The sequence below is a fragment of the Lepisosteus platostomus genome, chromosome 8 (genome assembly GCF_059453375.1).
Source record: "Lepisosteus platostomus isolate fLepPlt1 chromosome 8, fLepPlt1.hap1, whole genome shotgun sequence".
NCBI classification, from domain to species: domain Eukaryota; kingdom Metazoa; phylum Chordata; class Actinopteri; order Semionotiformes; family Lepisosteidae; genus Lepisosteus; species Lepisosteus platostomus.
Window position 1 is genome coordinate 24,098,597 of NC_142618.1, and position 27,804 is coordinate 24,126,400.

At 37.2% G+C, this 27,804-nt stretch overlaps 1 protein-coding gene and 1 long non-coding RNA gene across 2 annotated transcripts in view; one reads left to right on the forward strand and one right to left on the reverse strand.

Moving 5' to 3' along the window:
* Positions 1-27,804, forward strand: part of phlpp1 (PH domain and leucine rich repeat protein phosphatase 1) — a 112,402-nt gene that overhangs the window by 23,062 nt on the left and 61,536 nt on the right. The gene's annotated exons all lie outside the window — the stretch shown is intronic.
* Positions 4,189-6,389, reverse strand: LOC148657100 (uncharacterized). Its single transcript, XR_015940872.1, has 3 exons — positions 6,268-6,389; positions 5,449-5,605; positions 4,189-4,726 (listed from the first exon to the last, which is right to left on the reverse strand). It is a non-coding gene; the product is annotated as an uncharacterized LOC148657100 (long non-coding RNA).

Sequence of the window (27,804 nt, forward strand, 5' to 3'; positions counted from 1 at the left end):
CTTCTGGACTTGTTTAAGCCTTGGGCAATAGCTATCCTGTCCCTAGTGCTAGATTCGGAAGAACACATCAGATGGTATTGCATTTTTCTTTAAGCACATACTGTACAAGCTCACCCCATATGCCTATAAAAGAACAAAATCATAATCACCCAAGAACATAACATGTGGACCTATACCCTGTGTACGTGTAGTGTTCCCCTCCGGAATAGGATTTATCACTCCCCAGTAAAATGAATGAGCTGCACAGTCTCAATAATGAATTATGAAGAAGGTTATACATTAAAGTGCAAAGACATGTTTGTATTCAGCAGATATTCCATGAACAGCTTGTAGTACTACCTTAAGGCAACTAGATATGCAATCAGCAATTTCTTGAAGTAGCCTAATATGAACCTGGTAATTTATGCTGTGGCTGTGTAAGTGTGTCCTTCAGGTTGTTTTCTTTTTTTTAAGAATCTTAAAAGCAATTCCCCAGTATGATGTTGCTCCCTGTATTCTACCGGGCCATGTCTGGTCTCTGAGCTCCTGTAGAGGTTTAAGGGTCGTTTATTGCAGTACATCAAGCCATTTGTTCTTGAAAGTCACTTTTCCTTTGATTCAGATTATCTCCACCTGTCCTTTTTTGCCTTTATGGGTCATTTTGTTTTTCTTTTTGATTTGATGTTCAATATTTGTTTTAAATAGGCAGCAGTGTGGAGATGTGGTTATGGCCCTGCACTCAGAATCTAGATGGTTAAGGGTACAAATCCTATGTGAAGCACTGTTTAGCAAGGTACTTCACTCAGATTGCTCCAGTGAAATAACCAGCTCTTAAAATGGTTACAAATGCAAGTTGCTTTGGGTAATGAAAATAACTTATTAAAATTGAGTGACTGCAATGTCTTTATTCACTATAAGATCCCTAATCAGGAAAAGTGTTGATCATTAGTGTCAAGTAAGTTTATGCTTCACTTTCCTTAAATTACGCTGCATGTCATGACCAGTGGTATTTAATTTATGTATATTTTCTTGGAGTAAGCGTGGCACAATTGTCCTCTTCAGTTATTTGCAGAACGTCCATGACTTCCGGTAAGGGTTTCTTGACACAAGACCAGTGAGAGGATAGGTATATAAATTCACCTATTGGAGAAGAACATTGAAAGGACCACTAATTATAAATGCTTTTATCTCTGAAAATTTCATTGACAGTTGGGAAGAACTTAAAGTAACTTGAAATTCATAAATGCTAACTCCCCTCTATTCCTGTGGAGCCTTGTGTCTCTCTGCATATGAGACTGGGTTATAGTTTTTAAATTAGATATGGCTATTCAGTTTAGAAGGGATTAACCTGACTTCCGGGCAGTTAAACCTATATTGAGGTTACTCTCAGAAATGTTTTGAGCCTTGCACATTTTAGCACTCTTGAATTCTTAAGTTCCTGTTCATGACTTGATGAAAGCCAGCAGACTCCTACAACTTGGAGCCCCCAGGTTGGTTTTGATGCTCATTGACAAATGCTTTGCTTTCTTGGTCAGCTGTAAGCCTCCTTGATGCTTTAAAGGTGCAATTTTAGGGCTTCCTTTATATAGTATGAATAGCGTATGTAATCGAAACAAAACCATATCTTTCTTCATTTTGGATGTCCTGGTTTAAACTGGTTATGAAATCTGTGATGAACTGTTCTTAATATCAATTCAGTCTTTTTGTTTTACTAAGCCTTCTTGCATTTGTGAAGTTAAAAGCTGTATCTGAACATTATGTATACTGATCTTACAAAAATTCCTAGTCCCCACCAGACTCCCCCCTCTTCTCCAAAGAAGTGATTATCATTGGTTTAATGGCCAGTAGAGCTATAAATCCTGATCTTGAAATTGTTCTGCTGGATTGTACTCAGTGCATCAGGATGGATGGGTAAACCCAGAATTAGAGCCTGCTAGCTGATCTGCTAAGTAGGTTGGCTCCAATCAATCAACTTAGTTGGCAAATGCATTTTATTTACTCACTCTTCCTAGTTGTGAAACTATTTCAGGCAGTATTGTCTAAAATTAAAAGGGCAAGATTAGAATCTACCAGCAGGGTTCCACTTTATTGCTTTGATCAACAGCAGTCTGAATAATGTAATCCGGCATCTGCAGCTTTTGAAATGTGACTGAGGTCATGAAATCTGCACTTTTTTTTCCTACTGCTGAAGAATGTTTTCAAAAAGTTAAAAGGACAAACATACTATTTTGTGAAAAACACATTTGAATTGTATATGGCTTCTCTAGTTTTTGAATTGGCCCCTATGAGACCACAGTGAAAGTCTGTTCTAGTTGAAAGAGCACAACTGCAGTAACAGGGGGCAACTCAATAATACATATTTGATTATGAATGTCCTTTTAATCTAAAATAGTGAGAAATGGTGTTTGCTGTTGTACTTCACTATTTGTTTTTGACAGTATTTCAGCAGCTGAAATACTGGTCATAGTGTGGGCCTGATTGTTATTTATAATCTTTTTCTGTGTGAGTCCGGTTACTGTACCTCTGTATTCGTCTTTTGAATGCCTTGTTTCTAATGTATCTGTCATTCTACATAGTTACAGTTTACAGACCTGCCAAACATAATGATGTAGTTTAAAGTGAGTTTGCAGATTTACTTTCACTGTTACACTTCAGATTTAATAACATCCTTATTTTTGGTGGTTTTTATATTCATGTTAATTTAAAAACATTTCAATTTAGTAAAGAAGTTTCCAGAGCTATTACCCCAACATCTTTTAAGAAATGACCAAATGAGATCTTTAGATCAATTGGTTACTATCATGTAAAGAAGCTAGATGGGCTGAATGTCTTCCTTTCATTTACAAGTGTTGATTTTTCTTCTAGGGAAGAAACTCGGCATCATAGTATGGTTTAGCATTATTTCTATAGCGTTATAGAAGGGTATCCTGTCTAAATAGTGTATTCTTTTGCTGCCTGTGCATAGCTTTCATGTCTGTTGATTGGTCATTGTAATCAAGTGTGCCCTTTGCCTATATGATGATCTACTGTTACAAATGGGCAAATCGGTAAAATGATTTTATACCTTTGTGACCTTACACAAGTTATCCATTACATTAATTTAAGGGGTAAAGATAATGTTTTCATTCAGTATGTTTGAACACAATAGCTTAGCCTAATCTTTGAAAGGTTTCAAAGATAATTTTAAAGAGAATTTAGAGAACAGTATTATTTTAAATACTGAATATTGCGCATAGTTTCAGTCCCCAAGTGACAAAAAGGCATTGCTGCTCTGGAGTCAGATCACATGAGAGACAAAATGCATTCTGGGACTTAGAAAATGTCCTACACTGACGTTGAACAGAGAAGACTGAGAGGGGACGTAATACAGTGAAACATTATTTACATATGTAGGAAGCTGCAGTGCTACTATTAAGGGTGTTTGCCATTTCTATTAAGGGGATGCTTGTCCTACTACTTTTGCCAGAGTGCCTAACGGAAGAATTCTGCTTGTAAATAACACTTGATTGGTTGTATGTGTAAGGGAGAGGATTACCAAGGACAGTGTAAGAGCTGTCAACACCAGTGTTGATCCTATCAGGACCAAAGCCAGAACACTTTATCAGCAACTCACCATAGCAAGATGTGAGCAGCTCCTACATGATTGGGCCCCAACTAAGCGTGAAGAATCAGATATTTTCAGGACTTGGTCCCTGAGTGAACATAGTGGCTTTGTTTCCCTAAACCAGTTTATTCAAGCTGTTCTACCGTTCCTGAACTTGACTTAACATGCCGGAATTAGATTAATACTTTAGCTTTGTAAGTTTACAACAGGTGTGGCTGATTGGACACCGCTCCTTTCCTTCTCTCTTCTTTTTATTGTAAAAACACCTCTGCTAGCAAGTTTGTGGGAAACCAGTGTTTTGGTAGAAGCAATTGCTTATAGCAATCCAATCACTGCCAAGTATGCGTTATTGAACACTTATTGATGTCATGATCCAAACTGTACTTTTCTCTGTTTAAGAATTCTTGGGTAGGTCCAACTTGTGCTAGTTACTTGATTTCTTCTTCTTTCACTGGAGGAGATTCAGGGACCCCCTCAGAAGGAGGAGAGCTTTGCATGGTGTCATTTAAAAAAATATTTTTATATAACAACAGTCTACAGCACAGTAGTAACAAAGGGACCTTGCTGACAATATTGTGTCACAGTTTGGTGCTATTTGTTGGTGCTATTCCTTTGATTTCAGTCCCACAAACAAAATGGAGCTTTCCCAAAAATGAACATCCTCATGCTTCCGTTTTTTTTTTCTTATTCTATGTAATGTTAAAGACCTTATAAATATGTTATCTGCTTGCATCTTCTTATTTCCTGAATTTGAAGGTATTACATCCTATCAGTGTTTCATTGTTAACTCTGAAAGTAAGGAAAGACCACCGGGCAGCATCTTATGTAACAGTCTTTAATAATTAATGAAGGAAGTTGTTTGTTGTACACTGAAGGCTGCCCTGAACTTCAGTCTGAGATAAGGACAGGACATTAAGAGCTTTGTTTACCTGCTCCTAGTTGTAGTTCCTAGTCATTTCTCTCATTTGGTCTCTGCCTCTCTATCCTCACTCATCAGCCTGTCTGTCTCTGTCAGCCTCTGTCTGACTGACTCTCAGTGCCTCGGTTTGGCTGTTGTGGAGTGCATGGATTCACATGGCCTCTCCATGTGACATGCAGCTCTGCCAACACCCTGGACGCCTACTGCCTTTGCTGTTACAGGCCCTGTTAAATGTGAAACAAAAAGGGGGGAAACAAATTCTTGCCAGCAAGAACACATCTCCATGAAAGATATTTGCCAATCTATTTCTTTTTAGATTTTTAGCATGCCTTTATTGAAACATTTCTGAATGTTTTTTTTTCTCGTTTGCTCTGAAATGTACTTTTTTTAATCCGTTTGGATTTTTCACTACGTGGAATTGGCTTGAGCTCCAACAAACTGCTGTTATTGGGATGCTTGCATGTTTTCTGGTTGTATCTTTTGAAATTGTGGTTAGCAGACTTGCAAAATATTCCTTTTCAGCAGAGTTTCTATTTCTGATTGTCCAGACTTGATTGTCTGTGTATTCAGCAGTTACTGTATGAATGAGTGTCTTTCCTTTCTGACATTGGCAAGCTTTCAGAAACATAAAACTTCAAATGCTATGGTATAAACTTTACAATATCCCAATAAATGAATTTTAAGGTTGCAAACATCAGGTTTTTTGCATTCAGTTTTTGTGTGTTAAATATTAGCTATATGGATGGTTATAAAGTGATGAAATCATTAGTGTTAATCCTATAAATATGCACGTCAAACTTAGATTTTCTTAAATTGGCTAGGGTTATTCTCTGCATTGCGATACCCGTTTCGAAAATGTAATCTTTATTAGACTGTATTATATAATGGCTATTGCTTTAATATAATGTATAAGGCTACACATGAATACACACCCCCACACACTTACAACATTGTAGAGCATGTGCAGCACAGGCTTTTCTGACCTTCCGGGCATTTTGCTATGTTACCAAAAGGGAGCTTTCAGCATCCAGTTAATTAATTCAGATGATAAAATCCAGTTTTCTGCTACTTGTTCCTTCGTGTTGATAGTTAATAACACTGTTCTGTATGAGAAAGAAATAAAAGGGGAAGTCTATAATAAATAGCAACCAAGCACAGTAAGTCCAATTCCACTAAGATGACAAATATGGACAATGTATAGATATAAAAAGAACAACAGAATAAAACTCTGCACCACTTGTGAGTGCATTTAGACTGTCCAACATCCTAGTTTCACTGTCAAGTGTTAAAATCAATTACAGCAATGTTTGTGTGTCAAGTGTGCCTGTATAATATAATGTATATATGGTAAGTTTTACCCTGAAACTATTATTGTATCTCAAAATATAGGGAATAACGTATTGAATCATTTGAGGCATCAGATTTTCTCCAAGTCACCATGTTTTCATGTCGTGAAAAAACTGAAAGCAAGATAAATGCAGAATACATTTGAAAAATCTCTAGTTTTGCTTTAACCTAAAGGAATTAGTGTCTTTGTCATACTTCATTTTGGTTTTAATCCTCTTGGCATTTGTATTCTGAAATTGCTACTTCTATGTAAAGAAATGACAAAACGGCAATGCTATTAACGTTTCCAAATGAAGTATGTTGATAAAATCATACAAGCTAAAAGTAAACGCCCTTGTTGAAGATTAAAGTAAACAATACTTGATGGTAAATGAGTGCTGCTTGGCATTTAAGAAAAAAATACAAGAACTATCTGTACCTGGTTTATTCTGTTTTTGTATTTCGGAAGATTTCCGGTGGCCAGTGTCAGTAGAAAAAAAGAAGAAGCTTTTTCTTAATTCTAGACATGGTTGCTCTTCCTTTCTATGCCTCGCAGTTAATGTAGAGCGAGAGAGGGAGGGACAGGTCAGACCTGAATTTTAAATGGCCTGTTCCATTTCTGTCAACAACAGGCATTATTAATGCTGTACCACAGCACGGGGAAACCCAGGAAGGCAAGCGAACAATAGCCACATGAAGGCAATAAATCACTGGAGTGCGCAGGCTGGGTTGAAACATGCCCACTGCGCTTGCTGGAGGTGTGTGTTGGGGGAGGTATGAGCTGTACATACTGTAGCAGAGCTGTCTTGCTGATGCACTGCACATACTGCAGCCCCTACGGCAGACCTGAATGTGTCCGTCTCTTAAGAAAACGACATTTGTTAGGAGTGTTCTAGGGGCAGCTAACAAGTTTTCAGGAGAAAAGCATCGGCATTGATCACCGAAGTGGAAGTGCATTTAAAACCAAGGAGGCACTTTGTGGCACAAAAGGTTGTGCGAGTCTAGAAGCCCAGCCTTGCCGTCGGAGCTTCTCTTTCGAGAAGCGGCTGGGTGAGATCTTGGATCAATTAGTCAGCAACTAGCAAATGAGCTATGTGGGCTGAATTGCCTCATGTTGTTTTAAACCTTTCTAAAGTTCTAGCACTTATAAAGTGTGTATTCCCATTTTATGTTTCAGACAATTAAATCGTTAGCTGCATAGTTATCCCTGCTTTTTCAGGTGGAATGGAGATTTTCTTCATTTGACCCCCATTATACGAATGGGGCAGACAACCCAGCCTAAACTTGCATTTCTTTATGGATTGTGGGAATGGATTTACCAACACTTTATGAAGAAAATGTGTATTTAAAAGATATTTTGAGATTTATTGATCCATTTTTGTATTGGGATGAGTATTCTTTTCAAAATAAGTCTGGTTCGCCTATAAGCTAAATCCCCTTCAGGTACTGTAATCAGAGGCCAGGAAACCCAAGTCTGTGCCATTCCACAGCTAGAAACACCAATCTGGTATCTGTTGCAAATTGTGCTCTTTGTGGAAGATATTGCTGGTTGTTATATTAAACCTGAGAGAGAGAGCAGCAGGCCTGTCTAATGTTTCATCAAATGATTTCAGGAGCTTTATTCAAGAGCTTGGCACTGTGTAAAACAAAACATGTAAAAGCTGCCACATGCTCTTTGAAGCTAATTTAGCTGTTTTTAGGGCTTCTGTATATCCAATGTTGTATGCATACATTGAAAAGAAGAAAACATTTAAAAGTGTCTTACAGTACTGTTACAGCTACATAACGTTTTGTTTTAATGTCCGGTAATACACTTCAGAAGCATGAAGCACCTGAACTAGGTTATTTTTTGACAGACCTCAAATTTTAGGGATGGATTTGCAGTATGCAGTGGAATGACTGCTTCCACAGCTCAAGTAAAGCCACTTAAACTGAAATACCACGAGTGTTTTTCCTATATCTGATGTACTGTAGTAGTCAATGTTTGTTACTAAGCAATTCACATGAAAATAGACGCTTTAGAGTTCAATTGCACTTTTGGGCTCTCAGGCTATTTTTTACATATTAATTTATGTATGATAAAATGTGATGAAACAAAAGTTTTTGTTAATAGTGTATTATTTTTACACTAAATATTACATGGGTAACATTTAAGATAGAAAGTATTGTGTACTCAAAAATAAATTCTACTTTTTGCACACTATAGGATATTGTGAATGCCTTTTGAATTTGAAATGACTGAATACTGAATTTAGACTTTGTTGAAATAGTTTCTTTTTGCTCTGTACTTGATGCGTGTTTATTTGGTATCTGTTAAGACAATATAAAAAGACAGGGAAGTAATGCTGCAATATTCTACTTTAGAAACAAAAAAAAAATATTTCTAGAACCCTCGTGGTTAAAATGAGATTCATTACCTGTCTTGAATATCAGCCCAATTTTAGGATCATGTCTTGCTTTGCCCCTACTAAACCGCCCTATTGGTTCCTCTTTTATTTTTTATGGTTAATATTAGTGATCTAAAGCATGATTTCACTTGAAAGATCTTTCTGTCTGTGGTCATTTTGTAAAGACTTTTGTCTGTATTTTCTCTGTATTCTAAATATTTAACGCACTCCTACAGTGAGTAAGCAGTAATATCCACACACTCTTCAGACTGCAGTTCTTGGTCATTTCCTTCTTGCTTTGAATTCAGGATTTCCAAAGTACATAGGGAGAAGGCAAAGATGGTTTGCTTTTGCTAAGAATTACCCCTTAATGGTATATCGATATTTTATCTTCATACTTTGTTCTAAAGTCTTAGAAAAGTTCTTGCTTGGTCAGATCGTGAATTGTGGAGGAGAATATCACTCAGCAGTATAACATTGCTAATGTCAAACTTCATTGCATTAGAAGCTTCATCGCGCTGCTGCGTAGCAGATGCATTACATTGATCAAAAATCAAAGTAAACCTTTACGTACTGTTGTAGGAAATGTTAAAGCTGATTCTTCGCATAGTGTAATTACAGGCCTGAAAAGGAGGGGTGTGGCAGTTGCACATCTAGTGGGAAAGTAAAATTGGGTAACTCTTCGTTTTAAAACGAAGTTTCAAATATAGAATTGCTTAATTTGCTTGTTATAACCGCTCATCTTAGATTAGCCAATTGTTCTTCATGTCTTGACTCACAACTATGATTCCTGCCACCACAGATGGGAAAGTAAGGAAACATAGACGAACCTTACATTCACGCCCACTTCAAGGCCCTTTGTCTTTTAATATGTCACAGGCAATAATAAGCCTTATAGGAGAGAGGTGTGTCCCTCTCCAACAGCAGTACACGCCTGTAGTGCCCTGGCTAACTTATCCCACCCTGTGTACTGCACCTGATTGGGAAGTCCCTGTCTCAGTTGGCTTACAATATAACCCATATAAACAAAATAACATTATTTTCTAGTTTCTCACAAATCAATCCCAAAATCATTGAATTCTAAAATGTCATGTTTAGGAAATAGTATTGAAGGGTTTGGAAGTGAAAATCACAATAGGAATATGTATACTTTAATTAATCTCAGTTAGGAGGTATCCATTCTAGGTGGTTTAAGCAGTATTATCCTGATAATATTCTTAGAGATCTGAAAATGTAAATAGTGATTTTTAATCACCAAGTCAACTTCTCTAAGCCTATTAAGATTTACCATTGCCAAACAGTCTGTTAACACTTGATAATTTTTGAAAGGTGTTATTGCTATCAGTAAAAGCTACTAGGTAAATTGCCTATTAGGTAAAGTGAACATGATTGCTTACATTAGTGCTAAATTGAAGACGCTATTATTGTTTACTGCTTTTCTGTTTTTTCATGTCTTAATTTCTGTTCATCAAATTTACTAAAGACAAAGTGTATTATTGTTTGCAAGCTTTCTTTTCTCTCTAAATTACAAATGCAAAATGAATTACCATGAAATCTTCAGTGGAACTGTTAATCATAAACTGTCAAGTACAGATCAAATTCTTAATTTCTGGCCGTTGAGTGCTAATTTTCCTGAAGGCAAAATTACTTAAAAATAAACCATAAAAGTAACAGAACTCTGGACTCTTGTATTTAAATTATATAATAAGTTTAATTTATCAATTACTGTAAACTATCATTAAAAGTATTTACCACTTGTCTTGTTAATTTGTTTGTGACAGCTTTGATGATCTGGCCTGATGAGAAGTAGAAATACATTAATATCTGCCGTTCAATGCAGTCTGACATCCCTGCAGGAGGCTGACCTTTGAAATTAATCAAATGAATGGTTATTACAGTGATGATACCTTTATGTATCGACTAAGTAAAATATAGAAAGCCAAGTAATTTTCTGTTGAGAGAAGAGCAGGCTGTCAGACTAAATGTACAGAAGCATCATATGGAAATAACATTGATTTTTTTGTGTTGGCTTAAAGGACAATAATAGTTCATTTTGTTGCATGATAGTTAAGTTCATTCCAGGTTCTTGAAATTATTTGTTTAATAGAACAGAATAACTCATTTCCAACCTTTACATTGATTGAATGTCCTTAACCTAGGACATTGCAGCAGACTTCCAAAAAGGCACTTACAGATAGCAGCAGCGAGACAGTAGTGCTGTTTCATTTTTTGAAGGAGGCTGGTGAGCTTGTACATTTTATGGCTGCTTTCCTTTTGGTCTTTTGCATCTGAAGCTTGTTCAGGAGGTTTCTTTCTATTCACGTTGCAGTGTTTTCAGCCTTGGCTGTGAGTTATTGGTCTGTCTTTTTCCCACTGGTGACCTGGAGGAGAAGACTAGCTGAGGTGATCTTATACTGAGTAGACACCCTGTGAAGAAAGGAGAAATGTTCTCAGACTGAGAAAATCCCCACTAACCTGCTCTTTTTATTAATGTATCACAGGACTGAAATTGCTTAGAGGTGGGTTTTTTTGTTTTGCTTATGGGAGCTAAAGAAATTAAAGAAAATGTATATGAAAGTAGGAATAAAGTTAAGATGCAATGCTGACAGAAAACCTGGAAAGGAAATGTTTTATATCCCTTCTGGGCTCACCTCTTCTGTGAAGCATAATACTAATGTACTTCTTTCAATTTGTTAATTTTATCATGTTTAAAAGTCAATGTTTACCTTTAAAATGTTTCTAGAAGCTTTTGCCAGACTCAGCATAAGAGTATTTATGTAAAATGCCATAGTAAGTGGGATTATTTTTCAAACTAACTCCTAAATTCAGACAGGAACTGTATTTTTACAATTATGAGAACCAGAGATTCATTTTATAATGCATCTGAAGGTTTCTTTTAACACTGTGTGTATTTAGATAGAAGTCATTAATAAAAGGCCTGTCAGAATACCTTTTAGCAAGCTTTATTTGCTGGTTTTAGGGGGGACTACTCTCTGGATTAAGGGCCTCAAATACATTCAATTTTTAACTTGTGCTTAATTTCTTGATAACAGAAATTTGAGGTTTTGTAAAGTAGTATGGAATACATAATACTGAAACCTAATATTATTGTGTTCTTTCTTGCATTAAATACTGTTTAAATGGAAGTTGTTTAATGAGTAGGATAATACAAGATTAACAGTACTATTTCTGGAATCTGGAATCAAACCCTCCTTTTGAGGCACTTGGGACTCAGGAAAGAGTTGAAAGCACTGTAAACAACCACAAGTAGAAAGACCTATCCATAGAGGTTTTGCAAATCCAGAAGTGTAAATAGTGAAAGGGTTATTGTTTCTACTTGTACTCTTAGACTCGTAGTCTTTCCAAAACATCTATAATGTGAGTTTCGTAATAAGTAGTGAAAAATCTCTCAAATTGCAACTTAAAAGGTTTTGATGATGTAAACTTTGTAAATGTAAAAAAAAAAACACCTTTTCCGAGTACTTAAGACAAAGGAGTTTTTAACTGAATGGCTTTGAAATGTATCCTTAAGATCTTCTCCTGCTTACAGAGTATTAGACAAATCTTACATTACATGAATAGAAAAAAAAGATGTGGTTCACCTGGGTCTTCTTACAATGTGTTGTATCAATGTTTAGACCTTTAGATATTTCACTTAGCAGTTGAAAGAAAATTATCCTACAATTCTCAATGAGGGCTTATTTAGTTTGTTACAGAAAACACAGAATTTTATCTCACTGGGTATTTTGTGTCCAGTTGTGTCCTGTTTCATTTACAGTTGAAAAAAGCTTATGAGTCTTTTAGCTGAAGGTGAAAATATGTTGACTTCCAAAAAACTGGATTCCTTGGCTTATAGCCAGTCACTGAAATAAAACCTCTTGTTTAAAATTCACAATCACTATGTTGGTCCTACCCCCTTTCTTTCTGAAGTTATCACACAGTTCTTGTGGTAAAGAGCTGGACTGTATGTTACAATTGCAAACAGGAGGCAGTGAAGAATTCACAACAGAAGTCTCACACTTCCTTCCTGTTTTCAGGCCTACCTACATGAAGCTGATGGCGTTTTCAGAGCCTCCGACATCATGATTCTGTGCCATCCTTTACTAAAAATATAAATCGCAGTAACAAAGTGGATGTGATTGTTTGAATAATTAAAGTGGGATATGGTAGAAGACTGCAGTTGATCTTGCTCTGATAGAATGAACTTTAAAGCTCTTTTCGCTGTTACCAAGCGTCTTTCTTTGCCCCTGAGGCCTGCACAGCTCTTATGTAACTTTTTTTTTCAGGCAGAGTACTGTATTGGAGGTTCTAGAAGTCATTCATTGTTTGTGTGCAACCACTTCTTGATGAGTAGTTGTGAGAGAAATATTTTTTAGTCATTCCAGAGGTTATTTCTAGATTGTGAAATACTGCCAAGCAAGAGTTCAAACAGAGAATAAAGCAGGCAAAGAAAAGATTGAGTGGTTTCAGTTTATGTTGCCTCTGTGCTGCTATTCATCAGTGCTGTGCTACGTTTCTTCTTTTTAATTAGCATAGATGGTATTAATAGATGGAATAAAGAGCCTGTCTCCCTGTAAAAGGATTGATGGTGTGGCAAAATAATTACAAAACATATAAGGTTATTCTGTCATGCACTATTTGCAGGTTTCCTATGAGGACATTCCTGTTTTCATAAGGATAGTCTCCTGTCTATGCTTTCAGTTCATACAAGCTATTTTAAGCTGATATATTTACAGCAATGTAGTGCACTTTTTCAGAAGCTTGAATATTCTTGAGCAATATATTTCAATGTGATGAAGCAGTGCTGAATGTCAACAAATCAGTCTACCTGGGATGCGGCATTGTTAACAGGCTCTTGTATTGGTACTGACTGTGTTCTGTCAACAGACAGTGGAACTATTTTCATGTATGTCTCCAGTACCGTGAGACTCTGCTGCTTTTTTGACCAACCATGCTCTGCTGCTGTTTTGAAATGAAAGGGAATCATCTGTCTTTTGTTCTGTGCCAGCATAGTGGCAACCAGCCCACAGTTGCTTACCATAACACTGCATTCCAAAAGATAATAACACTCCTGTTTGCTCTGAAGGGCTAAAGCAAACCTAAAATCAGAGCTGTTTCTGTACAGAAAAGTGGCTTGAGCTTCATATATTTTTAATAAGCATTGTTACTGTCGCACGTTTGCTTTTTCTCTGCTGCCACCAAAAAAAAACTTGTCTGTCTCAGTTTTGGTTTTCATGTTCATAGGAATTCTCTCTCACGAAAGAAAATACAATCTCTGTCGCCATCCCTCTGGTTCTCAGGAAAATTGCAATACTGTAATACAGACATTTCTTGTTTTTTGGAATATCTCCACAAAGCATTAAATACAGTACACACAGTTGTTATAGCACTGGATTAAATCAATACTTATCATGAGTATATAACAAAATGTTTGTTTAAAATAGTAAATTTAGAACATTAAAATGCTTGTCTTACACAAACTGTGTATACTAATATATTTATAGGAATTAAAACAACAAATGAGTGCTGGACACAACAGCATTCGTTGAGTTTTTACTTCCTTTTAGTGTATGTATAGCTGATGAAACTGTATTGTAACTTTATGAATGTGTATTGACTATGTATGTTGCATAACATATTACATAATTGGCATAGGAGCTAATGATCTTCCTAGTTTCTGCTTTAGGACTGTATTTGAGGTGTTTTGGGGGATATGGATAAAAATTATGCCCTTGACCTAGCATGATGTCTAGGTCTACAAACTGGATGGTGGGGAGACTCCCTTCTTTGGCAGCTGTCATTGCTAACCCTAACCTTTCATACCAAGAACAGTATAAACAGCCTGCAGTTCTCTGCTTGGAAGCAGATAAAGAGTTAGATGGTTTTCCCTATGAAGCTGCTGCAGTGTTCCAATTGCAAACCATACCACATACTGTTCAGAGTGTCTGCTTCAAATGAAAAGAGTGCTTCTACTGCTAAGACTAGGTGGGAAATCCCTGCTGCAAAAGTATCTGCACTGTTGTTGAGACTGTCATTTCAGTTTCCATCAAAGTGTTGATCTGTGATCTGCCACACAGAGTGTCCTCTCTATTTTGAAGTATATAGACAAAGCATCAATACAACAAGGAGAACAAGGCTTTTATGTTAAGGAAAGCTAATAAAAAAAACCCACAATAGTAGATCATTCAGTGGACAAATACACATGCTCTGTGGTCTTCCTGCCAGAAGAAAGGATATACCTGGTGGAATACTGCACTGGGTCACTTGCATTTATCCATCTAGCCCAGGGGTCGGCAGTCTTTCAGAAGGGGTGTGCAAGAGTTAGCTCATCCACTTGTATTTACAGATATGCGTGTCATTGAACATTTTTAATGTCAGTAATAGTCTTACTTACATTTTGATTAATAAAACTCTAAAAATATAATTATATCTAAAATTAATAGATTGATATACACGTCTTACCATTTAGTGTGATCCTTGCCCTTCCTTCCCCATGCTGATTTCTTCAATCTCAGGCTTGTAGCTTAACACTTTTAGCAGTACACAAGCTTCAGAGTTGTAAACCGTCTAGGGGGTTGGACAAAGAACTGACTTCATGTCTGAAAACACCCGTTCACAGTGGTATGTTGATCCAAATACTGAGAGCAGTGAAAATGACACTTTCTTCAAACAATCAAATTTCACTGGCAGAGACTTCCAAAAGGTCATGATAGAGACACTGTGATCTCTTTCAGCGGCCTCAAGTGTGTTTTGCAGACGCCAGAACTTTGAGTTCCATAGAACTCATTAAAGAGCACTGTAATTCAATTAGTTGGATTTCAAAATCCTCAACACCCACCTACTGAAACACTGAAAAACCCATGTCACTGGTAGCTGTCTAATTAACTCATAAAAGAAAACATCAGGCCAAAATGCTAGAAATCTCTGAAATCTAACCCAAACATCTGATGCCAGTTCTCATGTGTACACTCCAAACTTAGCAATACGGGTTGTGCAATTTGAAAGCTCTTTAAGAAGCTAGAAATAGCAGAAAGTTGAGGTGTCAGTGTCCTGTGGGAAATGACAAGTTTTGCAAGAAGTGCCTTCCACGTTTCAAAAGGACCTATAACAGTTTGATCTGCACCCTGCTGACGGAGGTTCATGTGTGGTAAGGCTGAAGAGAAACATTAGTTTTGCAACCTTTTTTATATAGTTCAGGTGGGTAGCTGCGTCAGCATGCGTAGGCTGCAAAGGAACAAGTAATAGGTTTATTCCATGCTGAAAAAAAGAAGAAAGAGAACACAACGTTTCGGCCGTGGAGCCTTCTTCAGGTGAAGAAGGCTCCACGGCCGAAACGTTGTGTTCTCTTTCTTCTTTTTTTCAGCATGGAATAAACCTATTACTTGTTCCTTTTTTATATAGTACAGTTTGAGGTGTAGAGCACAAACAGCACGATCTTTACGTTGAACAAATCCATATTCATCTCTCTAAAAGAGCTGTAACGAACGAACATCAAACTTTACTTTCCTAGCAACTGGCGTTTTTTTCCCCAAAATGTTTGACTTGACGCTTAAGTTTGAAAAATATTGACAGAGGCATGAATTGCAAGCTTTTCTGTGAAAACAATAGGCTATCCCTGCTAAAAAATAATGCAGTAAATAAACCAAAGGAATTGTTTTTCTTGTACACCAAAGAGCATTCATTGGGCATCATGTTGTAGAGAATTAAAGAAGAAGCATAGTTTTTATAGTTTTTTTTAGTTTAGTTTCTTCATGAGTTATTAGACTTTATTTACATGTGCTATTTCATTGCCCAGTGCTGTTAAAAATCCCTTTGAGTGCCGTAGGTTAATGAACCCTTATTTTGCCTAAATGTCTTTGTTTTCCTATGTGTCTTAACTAACTCTAAGGGATGCAGCTAGGCATAATGAGTTCAATCTAATCTGTTCGGCCTTCTGGGAAGTTATATGAATACCCTGTGATTATGCTGGAAAGTTTAACTGTTGTGACAGACCTTTTGTCTTAATGGTCTCTATTCTTGATATTTTAGGACCTCTTGTGAAAATAACAAAATATAGTTTTAGGAACAGTATTACGTTACCTATTATGTAGGTACTCTTAAAATGCATTGTCATGCAATACATTACAGTGAGGATCCAGTCACAGAGTAATCCACCCTCTCTTACCATATCTTAGAAAAAAGAAAAAAAAATGTACGTAAAATTAGTAATGACAGTTTGGTTTGGGGTTGAAATTCTCATCTGAGACTGTGGACCCTGTGCTGAGTGGAGGGTTAGCCTCAACCCTGACCCCAAGAGAAATGATGAAGAGCAGGAGAGGGGCTAAGTGCCCCGAGTGACCCTCTGTCAGAGTGATTAAATAAGTGGGTCAGGAGCTATACCGAGGTCAGCCTGTACGGAATAAAGAGAGCAGCATTCACAGCTGGGCTTGAGATTGAGGATTTAGACCTACATACCAGTTTAAATAAGACCTGGAGAGGCCTTTTGGATAATAAAAAAAGTGAATTCCCAAAGAGAGACTGGATCAATTGAGCTATGCAGTTTTGTCAGTGTAAAAGAAGCGTAAAATGCTTGCTATTAGATAAACAAGCATAAGGGATCTACAGCACAACCCGCTCTGCCTTTGAAATGGACTTAAATGTGAAATGTTTTTTGTCAGAGATTTGACAGAGCAGGTTTAGGCCTCAGCAGTTCTTCAACAACCATATTACACTTCACAGAAGGAGGAGAGGATGAAAGGAAGAATCCCTATCCTCGGATAAATGTAGGCTTTTTTCCTCCTCTTTGTTTGAGAAATAAATTTGCAGTCATAACACGTGATTTCTGTTAGACATCCATTCCACAACTTGATTAGGGTCCACAAGTCATCTAAACATCTAAAGCCCTATTATTTGAGTAATTAAACACCATATGCAGCATACACTACAGTAAATAATGTCTTTTTAGTCTAACAGTGTAAGCTGTTACATAGGAGCTGAAAAATTCTAGTAATTTGTCAGTCCTAAACAATGTACATTCTTTTGTCACTCAGAAAGCTGCTGATGCCTTTAAACTTGAAATGATTAGGAAAAGAACCAGTGTGAGAATGAGAGACGGAACAGCAGTCCCTTTCCTTGTTTAACCAGGGAATCTGAAAGACTTGAGAGGGGTGGACATTTTTGTTCAAATAAGAAAATTACCAGAAATACCTTTTAAAAAAGGACACTGAATTGGATGAATAGATCAATAGAGCAATGGTGAAGAATTTTACTGTGTGCACAGATGAAACAGTTTTTAATTTGCTGTGCTACAAGAGCAATCACTACTTTAGGAGAGTTTGCTAAAAGATTGCTGTATAAATGGTAGTAGTAACATGAATGGTTTAAACCCCAGAAAAAGGTCAAAATAAAGTGCAGTCCAGGATTTTTTCATGGTGTCTTGTGAAGCAATTTAAAAACTGATTATCTTTCATTAGAAACTAAATGGATAGTTTGATAAGGCTTTTGTAAGAGTTTTGTAGTTTATTTTATTTTGGTTTATTATGGTCTATTATGGATGAGTTGGCATTATATGCAGATTAGCCCCTAGTGTTGTAGACCATCAACATATCTAAAACCTGGATAAATTCCACAACTTTCAAAGTCCCAAAAGGGGTAAATACTTCCACCAAATGCAATTATCTGTCAGCACTCTCCATATTAGACAGTGGATGATTTTTTCAAAACCATGGGTTAAATTGGTAACTAGTTCATATAGCATTTTGTGGAAGTGTCTTAGTGGAAGAATAATTGTATGGAACATTTGAAGAGAAAAGTAATATCCATAATCGCATGCCCTCTGAAGAAATAGAGTATCTTTTTCTCTTTTTTTTCTTTAAAATATTTTTCAGAAAATCATTTTATACCTTTTTGTTAGCAAACTAATTTCATTATAAGAAAAGGAAAAACAAGTCATTCATTGCACCACTTGTGTCAGCCCAAAGATACAGAATGGCAGGGAGGTTTACATGATAATTTCTGCCTTTCTCTGGGGACAAAAATAAAGTAGTACTTCTCTCCCACCCATGTTTCTAACTAGTACACATTTTGCCTAAGGTCAGTTAAATATAATTGCAATATCCCAGCAGTGAAGACGCTATTATATGAGTGTAACAGAAGAATCGTGAGTCTGCTTAGTTGTCAGCGTGTATGGCATTGGTTTAGCCAGATAATTGTGAATGGTAGGTGTTTTTTTTTATTCTATGGTTTAACACAACAGGTTCAATGATATTCACTTCAGGACAAACCGGGAATTAAAGTAATTCGTTTTTTTTTAGAAGTAGATGTAAGAAATGTGGGGGGTTAAGACGAAAATGCACAAACGTCTTATTAATGATTTGTGATGATAGAATGTAGGTAAGAGATAGTTATTTTAAGGTGCCACAAACAATTATTCTAATGGACTGGATGCCCGATCTGTTTCTCATTACTCGTTTTATTGATTATCTGCTTTTTTGACCTTGGACCAGATGATGGGAATAAAATTTCCTTGTAGAGACAGTACAGAAACTTTAGTACATTACAATACAGAACTGTGCTCAAAGGCTGAAGTAAGGAAAAGGTTTATTTGCTTTTTGTTTAAGTTCTGTATGAAATAATGATGTTCTGCCAGCTGAGATGCAGGCAATGTAGAAACCTCAGTTCTAACAACACTAATCCAGTTTGACAATTAGTGCAGAGCCACTGAATGGCTTGTTAGGAGATGCTTGAGTAAACTGGTTGGTTTGAAACAACAACTTTTGTCTTGGTATGACAGTGGGCTCTTTCTTTGCTATGGAGGAAGAGACTTTACTTCACATGGAATATTTCTGTAGCATAACAGTAGGAAGAGGAACCCTGCAGTGGCTTGATAAAAAGCTCATTAAGGCCTCAGGCTGTAAGTGTCACTGGGGTGGCTCTTGTTAACGTAAAAACAAGGAGCAGACTATTAGGCTGGGCTGTCTTCTCAAAACGTTGCCGTGCACCTGGTGGGAAAATCAAGGATGGGAGCTGTCATCTCTGTGGAAGACGCAGCTATAAGCTTTTAAAGCTTTTTTTCCTTTTTTTTTTTCCAAAGCACAACTTTTTTTTGATGCAGTTTTATGCAGTGTGACAGTGATTGTATTGCCCATAAATGGCATGAAGGTAGCAGATACCAACTGAAATATAGTTTAAAATGCAAAAGCCTTTTCCTTAATTGAATTTTTAAAACATGAATATGGAAACAAGAGTAAGTTGTTTGCTGTGTTAGGTTTTACATTTTCTGCAGGTGCTATGACTTGACTATGACTGCTATCACAGTTATGCTGGGGTTTTAGTTTGTCCCATCAAAATCCTGGGACATGCATGTTATAAAGCAAATCTGTTTTCAAAGTAAAATTTAATGAGTTAGATTAATGTATATGTTTATTTTACTAATTTAAATTAAAAACAAAACTACTGTTAGATAGTTTTCTTCCAGCTTTTAAAACTACTTATGTCTGAAGTCTGTATGCTAGACGGATATATTGGGCATTTTTGTTTGTTGATACAGAACACCAATTTTTGTCAGAAACCTTGTGATGACTTGTCAACCAAGAAAATTCAGAATGTACTTTTTCTATAAACCGCTGCTCTGATTGATTTGACACTTGGCAGGTTGCATCAGCCTCAAAGTTTTTTTTTTCTCGAATTTGAGCCTACTATAGCTGATTTTTAAAAAAATTATATTCACTATCATACTAAGAGTGTGGCGTGTTTTACTGGGCCAGGAAAGGTAAATCACCATACTTAGTTGAGTAAATTAAACTGGGTGATCCACAAAACCTGACGTATAAACAAGCATACGTTTCCCACAGTAGTGGATAGTCTGAGAAAACAGTTTATTGCATATCAGAGCTGTACAGGACCTTGCCTGGAGCTGTTGGTAATTGTTAATGCAGCTAATGTTAGTAAGTAAACCCACTAATACGAAGGCATGTAGAATTCATAAGGCTGTGGTATTTCAAAGTTAAGTTTCTCATTTGAAGGTTAATGTCTGTGTCACATATACAAAATGTGTAACCTGGGTTTACATATACTTTGGGTACTGCCATTTTTAAATATGATCACAGAATGTCGTGTACTGTTTAATACACTTAAAGCCTTTTCAGGTGGAGTATATTTTGTGGTTTAATTGAACAGTTTTTGAGTTATTTGCATAAAGTAAACATACAGAGCATGCACTCTTTCGTGGCTCCTGTGTAGTAACATGTTTTGTCAGCTTATATTACTTGTACCACAGCTGGGTCCGAAACCTGTTTCTCTTAAAGACCATAACAGAAACGGGAATCTCATAAATAGAGGTGAAGTAAAATTTGCAGCAATAAGTTTTATAGCTGTAGATGTGTTAAGAATTTTGGAAGTTTCAACTCGATTACACATGCATTTCAAAATCTGCATTACATTAAGGAAAAGTCTTGTAATATATAAAAGGTAGGGAAAGAAAATACCTTAAATAGAAGGTATCAATTGTTTTTTTTATTTTGTTCCTCATTGCAGGGAGACAATTTTGTGCCTTTTCTAAAACCCATAAGCTTTAGTATTAGATTAAATAAGTCAAAGAAAGGACCTGTTTCAAGTTTATAGAACCAATACTTTGGCAGAGTAAAACCCGAGGACACAAGTGAAAACCAAGGGGAAGTGGGAGTCTTGAATAAACTTCTTATGCATGTCATGGAAGTCCATACCTGTTTGGATACAATGCACCATTACATGTTGTATTGTAATCAACTTGGATCTATGAGCTACTGTACTAAGAAGCTAGATAGGTGAATGTTATTGATGTTTTATTATATACCTTTTATGTCCTTTCTCATGTACATTTTATTCTTTGTGGGATATGAATCTTAGCTCTTTCATGACCACATTATTTCGAGAGAAATTATAAAACAATTCAATGGTTAATACAACCGGGGTTATTGACCTTGCTTTGAAATTATGCATTATGCATTTGTATATTTTCTCTGGACTACACAGTACGACATGGCCTTCTTTTATCAATCCAAGGTTCACTGCATTTTTAATACACCCTGAAATGTGTGCTGGTCATTTTCTGCTGAGCCAAGTACTCTTCATTGCAGAAGGTTAGCTGAAGTATTCAAGTGCATACTTTCAACATGTGAACTATGATATTTGGGAAAGCTGATGCCAGTATTATGGATTGATCTCTGTGAAGTGAGTTTTTGTCATCATTTCAAATGCACAATTTTTCCAGAGTAATGGCTGTTTGTATGTTACGTTAATGGCAAGTGTTTTAAGAAGACTGCTTTCAACAACAAAGATAACAGATTTTTGTAGAAATCTGAGAAACGCTAAAGATTCTGGGGAGTCTTCCAGGAACATATCTTGACAGTTCATGTGGTGAAAGTATGTGGCAGAGGATCAAGAATTCTCGGTTCATGTATTGCCACATGCAGACTGTTGTTTTGTTTGAAGAGAGCTACAGTGCATTAACCTTCAGTGACTACCAAGATGTAAAGTGGCAGTAAACCAGTTACTCAGGTTAGGCAAAGAAGCAATCATGAAAGATTCGAGAACTATAGGCTCATAAAAAGGTTTGGCAGATTACATTTTTGTAAGGAAGTTTGGGGATTTTTACAAAGACTGATAATTACAGAAACAAAGGTTTCTTAAAAATTCTCAAACCTTGTAAATGTAGAAAATCTATATTTGAGAATGGCTTTTCTGTTAAATGAATAACAGAGACAAAATTCACTTTCTTCCTCTTTATCCCTCTGTATACACACCCCCACCTCTGTTTCACATATAGATGAGGAAAAGAGAATGTGAGTTACAGAAGGTGCTGGCCTTGAAATCCATTGGGGATTATTAAAACATATCTGCCAGGCCATGTTGCAAAAACCAGTTCTCTAGGAACAGCACGATGAGGTTCTTGGATCAATAAGCTGCTAACAGCTGACTAACGGGATGAGCAGAATGCCCTTGTCTTATTTATTACTTTGCTTATGTTTTAGGAGCTTTTTGGAGTCAGCAGAAAGGTCTCAAAAGTGACTGCTATAGTAGCACCATTACTGCAGCTCTTTTTTAATCTTGACTCATTCAAGCCATAATATTTTCTGACTTCTTAAAGGCACTTTTGAAGGTCAGTAAAACACCATGATAATTTGCTCACTGAGTTTTCTGAGGAAATACTTCACCACAGTCACACAGAGGATGTGCGTGCTCACTGAAATGTATTGGGGGCACTTAGCAAACAGAATACATGGCCTTAAGGTAAAACTAACATAATTTTCTTGCTCTTTTATTGTCCTTAACATTTCTACTGAAGATGACAGAAGTGCTTCTCTGGCTGAAACCTTGCCATTGTAAATTGAATGTGGGCCTCATCAACAGTATAGAAGAACAGAAACTGGGACATTTATTTTTTGTTGTTACTAGCTAGATATTAAGAGTTTGTTCTCCATCACTGAGGACATCTCTCAGCAGAGGCTATCAGATTAAAAATGCTTTAGCATTCCTGTTTAATACTAACATGGAAAAAATGGCAGTGATAAGTGTGGGTTTTGTGGCACTTGTGGCACACAAGAAAAAGATCAATTCTCATATAGTTATTGCTGTCAAGATAGAAATGTCAATTTGAGAAAGCAGATTCTGCTTGTGACTGCAACATTAATTCCATTTTAAGCAAGTTAATAAGTAATTAACTTTATTCTGTTACAGGGACATCTCAAGAGGTATCTTTAACCGAGATCCTGAAGAGCCCCTGTTCAGCAGGATCTGTAGATTTAATCATTTAATCAGCAGTTTTGAAAGACCTGGAAAAGATTGTGTGGTCAATTAATTTGTATCTCTATTATATGTCTAATAATGCAGTTTAGAAATCATTTGGGACTGAAATTAGCTTTTTTTATTAACCAAAGTTCCCTTAATTATTGAACAGTTAAGCAAGTGAAAGCAAGTGCTTAATTTCCAAATCTTTAGAGCCAAGATATTTAGGGTAATCTATGAGACTTGCTGTGGTAAACTGGAGCTTTCCAGGTTTAGGGTAGGACACACTTAGTCTAGCACATAGACACTACTAGGAAAATGGAAATGTGCAACATACTTTATATTGGAGTAAAGGAGTGTAGGCTAAAATTTTCCATTGTCATGCTTTGAAGGAAAAATGTGTTTCAAGATGAAGCAGTATAAAATACAAGATCATCAATTCCCGTTATTAAAAAAAGAGCCATCCACTGTGGAAAAACAGTGGTATCTGTTTATTCCATGCTGAAAAAATGAGAGAACTCAACATTTAGGCTGTTAAGCCTTCTTCAGGTGTGACAAAGACAGGGCAGACAGCAAAGATTAAATAGCACAGAACAAAAGCTGGGAGAGGGGAGGAGGCAGGAGAGGCAGAGAGCCCACTCAGGAGGTGCAAAGTGGAGAGAGGTGAAGAAAGGTGTTAAGTCAAAACCTGCATGAAAATAGAGAGATTACATGAAAATAAGTCTGTCATGAGAGAAGGGGGAAGGTGTGATCCTAGTTTCAGGATGAGTTTCACTTCTGTTGTCTTTCTGCTGTGGGAGTTGAGAAACCCTTCTTTAAGAACAGAGACAGAGAGATCAGTGTGATCATGGCCGTCTGATGTGAAATGAGAAACTATGGGCTTGGAGAAGTCTTTAATCTTCACAGCCCTAACGTGTTCTCTGAAGTGGTCTCCTAGTCTCCTTTTGGTTTCCCCAACGTAGACAGCTGGGCATTTTTTGCAGAGGATGCAGTAAATGAGGTTGCTGGAGATACAGGATGTCGTCTGGGTGATCTGGTCTTTATTCTGACTGCCCAATCATCTCATACCTCCGACCACCCAATCTACGTAAACTTCTTGTTCACAGCTCCCTTGACTGCACTCCTTCTCCTGCAACAGAACTCACTGCATCTCCTACAAAAATATCTAACAACACGCTCAGTCAGGGCCCCTTAGGTCATTTGTGGATCACGTAGATGACATCCTTTACCTCCAGCAACCTCATTTACTGTATCTCTTGCAAAAAAATGCCCAGCTACATACATTGGGGAAACCAGAAGGAGACTAGGAGACCCCTTCAGAGAACATCCTAAAACTAAGTTCACAGCTCCCCCCCCCCCCTCTGAATGACAGACTTATTTTCGTGTAATCTCTGTTCTCATGCAGGTTTTGACGTCACACCTTTCTTCACCTCTCTCCACTTTGCACCTCCTGAGTGGGCTCTCTGCCTCTCCTGCCTCCTCCCCTCTCCCAGCTTTTGTTCTGTGCTATTTAATCTTTGCTGTCTGCCCTGTCTTTGTCACACCTGAAGAAGGCTTCACAGCCAAAACATTGTGTTTTCTCTCTTCTCTTTTCAGCATGGAATAAACCTTTTACAGTACTTGTTCCTTTGCAGACTACGCATGCTGGTGCAGCTACCCACCTGAACTATCGGTATCTGTTACTACAGTAACTGTCTGGCCAGAGGCCTTGAGGGAGGCTAGCACGTTTAATACACTTTATGCGGCTCACAAACTGACTTGATTCCTGTTGGTTCGGCTTATGTTTGAACTGCCCTTGTAGGTCACTGAGGATTTCCTGCATTATACTGTATTATTAGGTATGACTTGCATAAGGCAGTACATTCCATGTAGTAAATTTTTTTTAACAAGAGTACAGAGGTCCCTAAGAATTGCTGACATGCATTCTTAATAGAAAACAATCAGGCTGTTACGCTCTCCAGGTTCCCAAATGTCAGCTGTGTTACAGCTACATAAAGTGAATTTTTATTTGCAGTTTGCTTCCTCAGTTGGCTTGAGGAGAGGAGCTTGCTGCATGTCTTTATAGTCTGTGAGGAGTATCAGCTGCACTTAGACATTGCAGTATTCTTTCTTCATATTTCTACATGGGGAGATCCAAAATGTCTGAACAGTAAACGCTTACTACAGTAAGTCCAGCTTGAGACTATTTTTGGTGAGTTATTGTTGTGCGCACAAGTACTTTCATTATAGAAATATGCCACTACATTGTTCCTTGAGAGGAAAAGTTTTAATTTTGCGCGTGAGCAGTTCTTTGCTTTTTATTTCCAAGATCAAGTCATATACTGTGGCTAAACGGGATATAAACAAGGGGTCAGTGATGCACAGTGCAGAACAGAGCGTAGCTATTGTAAGAAGGGCTCCAGTAGCTTTAAATAGCTGTACAGATTTGTCTTCCTGTAATATGGGAAAGAGGAAATCTTGTTTTGTGTTTGGGAGGAGGGAGTGATTTATTGATATAAAGAAACATGATACATAATTCTATGCCCCTGATTCTGTTTATAAAGAACTTAATTTGTTTTCTGCTTCAAGAAAGTGCTTGTTAGGTCTATACACTGGGGTGAATTTAAGGGATCTGAGGACAGTGACTAGCCTCTTCTTTTAAGTGTCTGTGGCCTGGCATTAAAAAACACATTTCAAACAGGCTAATAAGTAACAAAAATCAAATGAATGACTGAATTTCCAAAATTGACAAGACGCCTTCGTTGACCATACTTAAAAATAGGTTATGGATTCCAGTAGTTCGTTATGCTTAATGAAATATTACTTACCTGAGTTCACATTATTTTTTTTAACTCTCCAGGTTCACTTAAGGGTCTTTATTATGAAGTTCTTGTGACTACATTCTGTTTAAGTACATCTTAATTTAAAAATGCTTAGTAGACAAGTTTCTGTCTGATAGCTTGCACAAATGAGTGCAGTTAAATTGATGAAAAGAGTGTGTCTGGCAGTTTAGCTGCGGTGTTTCAACAATGGTGGTTTATAGAACAGGAAAACGTGATCTTTTACCTTCATGAATGTTCATTGCATTTGTGTCTTTAACCTAAATATAAAATGCAAGTTACTCCTTTGAAATCTTTGTTTCTCTTTCTGCAAAAAATGACATTTGTGTGGCTAAAGTGTTGAATATTGGAGTCCCTCCAACAGAAGAATTATTAAGTTTTGCTTCTGTCAAACAAATTTTTTTTTAAGTGAAATTTTGCGAGTGGTTTCCCTTAAATCATATTTGCATTCCACTGCAGAAAGTTGTCTGAAAAGGGCTATCTTGGAATGTTTTGACAATGGAGGGGAAACAAATCAGGCCAAAGCCCGACAAATATGATTAAAGTTCAAAACAATCTCAAACACCACTGTGATTCTTATTCATGAGTTTAAAAGACAGAATTGTCAGCATCTGTAATTGGCTATATAGCAAAATCCATTTGATTTAAAGAATCTTTTCCAAGGGCACATAGTTCTCTGTTGTCAGTTGGAAATTCCACCGGGTTTTAAACAACTGGACAGTGGTCAGCATTGATCATGGCTCTGTTGTAAGACAGAAGCCTGTTCTTCAGGTTTGATCTGAGCTCTTCCTGAGAAGAGCCAGTCTCCTGGCTCTATTATGTGCTTTTGATTGACCAGAGAACATACATTTGTGTTCCTTGAAGTGCTGATGTGTGATTTACTACTTCAAAAGGCAAGCAAATATCAAGTCATCTTTTATAATAATTGTTTGCACATATACAGTGCCTTGCGAAAGTATTCGGCCCCCTTGAACTTTTCAACCTTTTGCCACATTTCAGGCTTCAAACATAAAGATATAAATTTTTTATTTTATGTGAAGAATCACCAACAAGTGGGACACAATTGTGAAGTGGAACGAAATCTATTGGATTTTTGAAACTTTTTTAACTAATAAAAAAATGAAAAGTGGGGCGTGCAAAATTATTCGGCCCCCTTGCGTTAATACTTTGTAGAGCCACCTTTTGCTGCGATTACAGCTGCAAGTCGCTTGGGGTATGTCTCTATCAGTTTTGCACATCGAGAGACTGAAATTCTTGCCCATTCTTCCTTGCAAACCAGCTCGAGCTCAGTGAGGTTGGATGGAGAGCGTTTGTGAACAGCAGTTTTCAGCTCTTTCCACAGATTCTCGATTGGATTCAGGTCTGGACTTTGACTTGGCCATTCAAACACCTGGATACGTTTATTTGTGAACCATTCCTTTGTAGATTTTGCTGTATGTTTGGGATCATTGTCTTGTTGGAAGATAAATCTCCGTCCCAGTTTCAGGTCTTTTGCAGACTCCAACAGGTTTTCATCCAGAATGGTCCTGTATTTGGCTGCATCCATCTTCCCCTCAATTTTAACCATCTTCCCTGTCCCTGCTGAAGAAAAGCAGGCCCAAACCATGATGCTGCCACCACCATGTTTGACAGTGGGGATGGTGTGTTGAGGGTGATGAGCTGTGTTGCTTTTACGCCAAACATATCGTTTTGCATTGTGGCCAAAAAGTTCGATTTTGGTTTCATCTGACCAGAGCACCTTCTTCCACATGTTTGGGGTGTCTCCCAGGTGGCTTGTGGCAAACTTTAGACGAGACTTTTTATGGATATCTTTGAGAAATGGCTTTCTTCTTGCCACTCTTCCATAAAGGCCAGATTTGTGCAGTGTAAGACTGATTGTTGTCCTATGGACAGACTCTCCCACCTCAGCTGTAGTTCTCTGCAGTTCATCCAGAGTGATCATGGGCCTCTTGGCTGCATCTCTGATCAGTCTTCTCCTTGTCTGAGCTGAAAGTTTAGAGGGACGGCCAGGTCTTGGTAGATTTACAG